General features: G+C 41.9%; 1 protein-coding gene across 4 annotated transcripts in view; it reads left to right on the top strand.

Moving 5' to 3' along the window:
- Positions 1-7,735, top strand: part of BMP2 (bone morphogenetic protein 2) — a 237,776-nt gene that overhangs the window by 43,138 nt on the left and 186,903 nt on the right. For all 4 annotated transcript variants that reach the window (XM_090134876.1, XM_090134874.1, XM_090134878.1 and 1 more), the window contains one exon: positions 260-494. The gene's annotated coding sequence lies outside the window, so the exon portion shown is untranslated. Of the gene's footprint in view, positions 1-259; positions 495-7,735 lie in introns of those variants that run through there.

Raw genomic sequence — 7,735 nt, 5'->3', positions numbered from 1 at the left:
CTTGGAAGAAACATGTTCTATTGTTTAAAAAAAAAATAACAAAGTTCTTCTCTCGGGGATAGAACTACAAGCCCTTAATTAAAGAAGGCAAAAAAAAAAAAAAAAAAAGCTCAGTTAATAAATATAATTAATGAGATATAAACAATGGTGACTGCTAAGCCCAGAGTATTAATGAACACTGAATTTAATCTCCAGGCCAGTGTGAGTCTTGATGTCTTTTAAGTTCAAGTGCTATTTATTTTGTTTGTTTGTTTTTCAGTTCTTTGTGAATAACTGAGCTGAGGGAAGAGAATGTAGAGGCTGGTATCAGCTATGTAGCCGTGTCCTGCTGTGCAAGGTGCTGTGAGGCATGTTCTTCCTGGACTGAAGGATTGCTGAAGATAATTCTGTAACCCATCCACCAGATTGATTTAAAAAGAAAATGTATTTACTGTACATTGGAGAAGATGGATGAAGAAGAGATCTGAAAAAAGCCAGAAGACAACTAAGTCTGGGTAAGTTCTATTTGAGTCTAATATGAACTTTTACAAGATGTAGGTATAAGGAAAAAAGTGTTGTTGTTTTTTTTTTTTTCTGTCAGCATTGAACAATACCTGCACTACAGAAGGTAGTGATGTTTTACTTCTGAAAAGTTGCGGAGTTAAAGTATATTTCATTTTTCAGCTGTCTCATAGGAGGCTGAGGAAATCAGTTTTGGAGAAGTGTGATTTGTCCTTACAGAACTGTGAATGGGGAGAACTGTAATTGAGCAACAGTTGTTCTCTGCTGTAGTTTTTGTAGAAAATCCCAGGAAGCCTCAGTTTGTGCCCTCTATCTTCTGTATCATGCTAAAATCCCCAGCAGTCGGGATCGAGGCTTACTAGAGGCAGTACCATGCATCTTCACCTGCTGGTTAAGAGTCAGCTCATTTGGTTTAGAGTTTGAACTCTTTTCCTTTAGGATCTACTAATGTCTGTAGTAAAGTCTCTTAGTAGCTAAATGTATATTTTGAGAGCATGGGAAAGTAATGTGAGAAATACAGAAAAATGTATATTGTAGTTTTTTTTAAGTGCATTTCTTCTTTTGGTATACTTCTTGCAGCTCGTTTTTACTTTTATTAGGCCAGTGTTGTAAGTTACCACCAAGCAGGCATATAAGACTTGCTCTTTTATCTCCTAGAATCATTATTTCTTGTGTTTATGCTCCCCTTAACGAGCACAAGGCACAGAGCAACCTTTTCTCTTGGTGGGCCTCTGTGTATTCATCATGATTTTACCTTAATTACGGGAAGAAAACTTGCTCAGTATTAAGTGTTGGGGACACTTCTACTCACGGATGCATCTGGTCTTCAAATTCATGTTGCTTTCCAGCTAGCTGTGCTCTAAATCATTTTTGCATCCTCCATTTAAGCGCCTAAGGATGCAAAAGAATTGCTGTGGAGGTGAGCGAGCTAGCATGTTGCCTGATGCTTCCAAAAGTACTTGGAGCTCAGTTATTTTTCTGTGTTGTTCATTTTGTGAATCTCTGTAATTACATGAAGCTTTGTGTAGTAGGATGTGTGTGTGGTGGCAGTGTTTGCACACAGCTAGTGTGGGATCTATTTTCCCGTCAGTGTTAGTGACCTGTGATTAACTTCAGTAGTGAACTTGGTGCAATTGAAGCTAATGAGTGGCAGAGCTTCTGTTAGCTATAAGAGGGTCAGGTTTTTTTTTTTCCCACAGTGACTATTTAATTGTAATGTACTCTAAGCTATGTTAGCTGTTTGAGGTTGATTGTTAGTATGTTAGCATGAATGTGCAGTGCTGTGAGTGAGTGATCACAGCTAATGCTGCAGTTTGTTACTGGTAGGTATGTGGATGAGTACCAAGTTAGAAAGTTGTGAATAGCAGAAGCATGACTTGTAGGTGAAGAGAAAATAGTATCTCTTTCTCATTGACATGCTCACTGCGCTTGCTTTGGTCAAGAAAAGTTTAGTCTGCAGTGATGCCACAGATCTAATACTTCCTTCCTCTCCATAAACAAACTTTCCCAATAGGAGTGTGTCAGGCTGAGTCAAATGTGGATCCGGAGAACCACAGGGGCCAGGGTGTGGGAAATTGTCAGCTCATTGCAAGCGTGGATTTTCCTCACTTCTTCTTAGATGTTTACTCACTTCAGCTTTTTTCAAGTGACGAGAGAGTTCCCTGAATTTGGAAGGCAGGAGATGAATGCTGAATGTAGCCTTTGAGGTGGAAGTTGCGTAAGACTTTTGTAAAATACTGACAGGTGGCCTGTAGGTATCTGCAACCTTTGGTCTTAATGAAGTCTTGAAGGTAAGATTGATATGGATGCTCACTATGCAGAGTTTAAAAAGGAGGAAAAAAAATAAATTGCTTGTCTTGCTCTTTGCTTAGAAGAGTTCAAGTTTCTATTGCTGATCTAAACTGGAACTTGAAGTTGATGTGACTTGGGTTTCCTAGGGTGCAGAGCAGACAGCTGTAATCCATAATGAATCAAGCTTGCTACCCTCTGAGCATAGGTGTTTCTGAAGGATTTAACGTTGACCCTCTATCTCTGGCTGTCTCATGCTTGAAAAGTAGATTGTGATGGTGCACTGACATGTCTAGCACAAAGGCTGAATCATTGAACAGTGCTATCAGGAATCCTTGAATATGAGGAACAGTGAGGGGTGAGCGGGGGCAGTTGTTACACAGAACAGATCAAGGATGACAAAGTCTGAAGTGGACCATAACAATGCATGTTTTCCCCAGGCAGCTGATTTAATGAGTCAGACATGTGTCATACTGCTTTTAGCTGAAGCTGTGAAGATTTACAAAGCTTTAGTCAGATGTAGGACTTTTTGGTGACTGAAAATGAACTAATCCTTTAAGCCGACCATTCAGTCTTTTACCTCACACTCCCTTGCCTCTCACCACCTCCCTGCCAACTGTAGATGGCCTGGTTTTCAAATGTGCTAGGTGTTGTCAGGCTTCCAGAAATTCTTGGTGTTGCCTCTTTTATGCTTTCATGAAGTCAGGGCTACAAAGAGATGGTGCCTAGTATATGTGGATTGATTTTCACAGTTCTGCCTTTAAAGTAATTATCTGCGTTGTTAATGAAAAGAAATACCATCTCCTCCTCTACCCTTAGAGTCTGGAGAACTACTGTAGAGTAGTTAAAGTTACTGTGCCTGACTATGTGTACATAAATATTATAGGTTACAGGATAGAACCTTATACAAGATGTTGGCAAGAGGATTTAGTCTGCATTCCAGCTGTGTTGTGTTTTTTGTAGATTTCATATCAGCTTTTAACAGCTACAAGTCTGTACTAAATTATATGGCTTTTAGAGAATGGAACTGAGGCTAAAATGCTGATGTCAAGTTTAGAGCTTTAGCTGAAAGGCTACAGTCTTTAGTACTTGTATACAAAACTAATGCTTCAAGTCCTTTTGTTTGTAATGGCCATTCAGTAACATGGCTATTTGCAATAAAAATGGACTGTATCCTACAAAGCTGTGCGTGGGATTGGTTTACATGTGCTGGTTTGGAGACTATGGCTTATCAAACAAATAACTGAATCTTCCTTCCATCCTGCAGTTTTGGATTATACTATTCATTAATATCTAAAAATTATTTTGAGATCCTAGGGTAAGCAAAACCATGCTGTATCATCCTGTGGTCTGCTGCTGGACTGTGTTGTCAATGTACTGTGTCATGTCTGCTGTTCTACTCTTAGCTCTAGGAGCAGGTGAAGAAACAGTTCCGCAGGCAAACACAGGATTTGGTACTACTCCTACCAAAGTTAAAACATGAAAGACTGGGTTCAAAATAATTGTTTGGTTGCATAGTCTTGTTATAACTGTTTTCTTTAGTATACTGTTTCTCAGTTGGAGTGACGTTTTGAGATGTTATCTGGAGCTGCACTGGGGCTGTTTGGATGAAGGCTTTTAAGATAAATAGGCTTACCTTTGTTTGACCTTTATTTTAAAATTGTTCGTATTAATACTACCTTAAGTCATTCTTCGTTCTTTCAAAACACTAAATATTACAGCTGTACTTACAAGATCAGAATGAAATTGAACTCCATATGTCTATCCAGATTGACTAAAGACTGTCTTTTGCCTCAAGGAGATCGGAGCTGCAACAGGGGGACCTCAGTTGTCCTTGCTCCTTTTGTACAAAGAAAAAAATGCCTGGAGGATGCGGAGTGGTTCAGCTGTAAGTCAGGTTTCTGAGCCACAGGTGGTAGAGGCAGGGTTGTACGCATGTTTCCTGCCTGCAGTCTGGGAGGTCTCGCAGAGCTTCGGCTTCAGGTCATGCTTGTGGGAGCCGAGCACTGCTGGCTCAGGCAGCAGAGACTTGTGGTGATGGGATGCCAAGGAGCTCCTGTCCTGTGAGCTGCTCCTGTTTATTGCCTGGCCAAGTCTCTGGAGAGAGTAAAATTGTACCAACTCAGCCTCTTCTCAGGGCCACGGAGCTGTGCTCACTTGGCTGGCTTAGGCTCACAGGCCTTCACTGGAAGATCTCAAGTCATGAGATTTTTTTCCCTGGCCATAGTACTTGGCATGGAATAGTGCGGTGCACTTTGACAAATAATTCCTGATGAAGGCATTGTGAATACTGTGTTGCTTGACTTGGTTTTCCCATCCAAATATGCAACTCTTTTTTTTAATGCTAAGTCCAGACTTCAAAAATAAAAGGTTTAATTAAGACTTACCTTTCTGTATTCTGGCACCTAAATCAGCACTGGGATTTTCCAGAGGGCTGAGCGACATGCAGGGTTCTCTGCAGGGTTAAGATTGACCCTTGAAAGCATGTTTTAGTTAAAACTCTTTGAAATTCATACCATGGGTTTATTCACCTGAGGAAGGAGATATATATGTATAATATGAATATATATAGCCCCATCTTCCCAGTCTGTCTGAATTACCAACTCGTTGATTTTACTGTTACCCTTGTGTTAATTTATGTTTCTCAGAGCTTCATCTGGGAGAGTAAGATAGACTTAGAGAACAGCAGAGAAAGTTTGAAAAGATAATTTAAATACGTTTAAAACTAAAGAGCAAGTAGTGTATTTCTTATTTAAAAACTGATTAAGAAACTATCTCACTGGGGGTCCGGCTCTCTAAAAACTGGCCAAGATTTCAAATCTTGAAGTGCTGCTTTAAATATTTCTTTCAAAAGGAATCACCTTTGAAGATGACTAAAGCAGCGGTTGTCATGATGGTTGGGTTACTTGCATCTCTTCTGTTTTCTGGCCCTAACCCAAAGTTTACTTTCTTGCCTGTGCTTGTACTTAGGGTTGGACCAGTTACTATTTTTATTCCAGGTGACAGAAGGAAACTGATTTCTTTGTAAGATCAAGTGAGTGTTGGATAATTGAATTTCCAAACAGAGAGCTGTGGTACAGTGTGTAACCGCATTCTTAAAACTTGGCCCTTATTTAGTTTCTCTCTGCAGCTAGAGTGGGTACTGATTGAAGAGAAACTCTGTAATGGTGAACTGCTCTCTTGCACACGTGCACCAGGCATGCTTGTACACAATCTCATTTCATCGTTCATTCCAGTCAAGCCTGAGTTCTGCTTTTCATATTACCTGTAGCCAAATCTCATCCTCTCTCTCGTGCTGATCGTTCTTAGTGCCTGAAGAAATGCAAATATTGCAGTCTGTTAAGGGTAAATGCTAAGGGAGTCCAAATGTCCTAGTTTAGGTGCTGAAAATGATCGGCCCTGTTGGCCTTCTCAGCAGTGCTGCTAACCCAGACACTAAACAGCCCTGACCCCTGTTGTACTGCTGGTGGGATACACACTAGCTGTGGGTTGGTTGGAGTGGTACATTCATGTGGAGTTTCTCTCCTTGTCAGCAACAGTCAGCAGGAAAACAGCTGTGTGCTGACTTTTCCCTCGTCTTGCAGGTCCACAGAATTTGACTCAGTTTGTTGAACTGGCTTTTTTTCCCCTTTCTATGAAAGCCCAGGAAGGTTTTTCACACTGATTGGAGCTCAGCTCTAAATTAACTTTTCTAAATACATGTCCAACCCATACAACACAACATGGCAAGACCATTCATATGGTGTACATATTTTAAATATAGGCGGGGCTCTTTGGTAGGGGGTTGGTGCCATATCTCCACTAATATTCTGTGCTCAACCTCAACATGAGAAAGTGTGATGGGATCGAGTGAATACTGGTTGTGATGCAGCACTGTATGTGCACCTTGCCTAGGGAAATGAGGTTTGTAGAAAGCAAGGAGAAGAATGGAAAATCATACTACAGCTATGGTTCCCATCAGAAGGGTTAGTATAAGAGTCGAAGTAATTTGTCGCTGGAGAAGCTAGGTGTCTGTATTTTTGTGAACATATAAAAATGCACGCACTCGGACAAGCCAGAAACAAATTGTTAAACCTTTGACCTGGGGGGAGTGGGGACTGACTACTTGATGACCTAAGAATTTCTGTGACTGTTTTTTTTTTTTAAATTTTTGCCAAATTTGCTGCCTGGGGCTGAATATACTTGGAATTGCCTCCCCTGTGGAGGATGGAAGAACTGAGGGTGAGCTGGTAACTTTTTTCTGTTCTAATGGAGGCTCTTAAGAATTAAAGTCACTTTGAACTTTGGATAAGCATCAGAATATGTTATGTGAATTATTGTGACACTGCACTTGAATATGTTATGTGAATTACTGTGACACTGCACTTGGTTGCTTATCTGTACTTTAAAAAAAAAAAATCTCCAAAGCAACTTAACAGAAGCAAAGATAAATAAGGAAAACTGTGTAAGGATCCTGTACAATTCATGCTATTCTGTCATACAGAAAAACTTCTCAAGCTGAGAAAAGCACCACTTGCCTCGCTGGGCTGTGACCAGTAGATGCCACTGCAGGCTTGGAAACAGGGGGCACCGCGATGGGGAATGTAACTGCAGTGTGGGAAGAGCTGAGGATAGCATCTGAAGGGAACATCAAATGGCTGCCATCACAGAATTATAGAATGGCCAGGGTTGGAAGGGACCTCAAGGATCATCAGTCTCCAACCCCCCTGCCACATGCAGGGCCACCAACCTCCCCATTTAAGGCTAGACCAGTTAATACTAGACCAGGCTGCCCAGGGCCCCATCTAGTCTGGCCTTGAACACTTCCAGGGACGGGGTATCCACAACCTCTCTGGGCAGCCTGTTCCAGCACCTCATTACTCTCTCTGTAAAGAATTTCCCCCTGACATTCAACCTAAATCTCCCCTCCCTCATCTTAAAACCATTTACCCTTGTCCTGCTGTTATCTACCCCTTCAAAGAGTTGATTTCCCTCCCTTTAGGTACTGAAATGCTGCACTGAGGTCACCCACAACCTTCTTTTCTCCAGGCTGAACAAGTCCAGCTCCCTCAGCCTGTCTTCATAGGGGAGGTGCTCCAGTCCCCTGATCATCTTTGTGGCCCTCCTCTGGACCCTCTCCAACAGCTCCCTGTCTTTTTTGTACTGGGAGCTCCACACTTGGATGCAGTACTCCAGATGGGGCCTCACAAGAGCAGAGTAGAGGGGAACAATCACCTCCCTGTCCCTGCTGGCCACCCCTCTTTTGATGGAGCCCAGGATACCATTTGCGTTCCAAGCCACAGGGGCACACTGCTGGCTCATGTTAAGTTTTTCATCTGTCAAGACCCCCAGGTCCTTCTCCACAGGGCTGCTCTCAAGGACCGCTCCTTCCAGTCTGTAGGGATGCCTGGGATTCCTCCGGCCCAAGTGCAGAACTCTGCACTTTGATGTGTTGAACCTCATCAGG

This window comes from Phasianus colchicus, chromosome 2 (genome assembly GCF_987193195.1).
Source record: "Phasianus colchicus chromosome 2, bPhaCol1.hap1.1, whole genome shotgun sequence".
NCBI classification, from domain to species: Eukaryota; Metazoa; Chordata; class Aves; order Galliformes; family Phasianidae; genus Phasianus; species Phasianus colchicus.
Note: the sequence above shows the minus strand (reverse complement) of the source record. Positions and strands in the feature narration are given on the sequence as shown.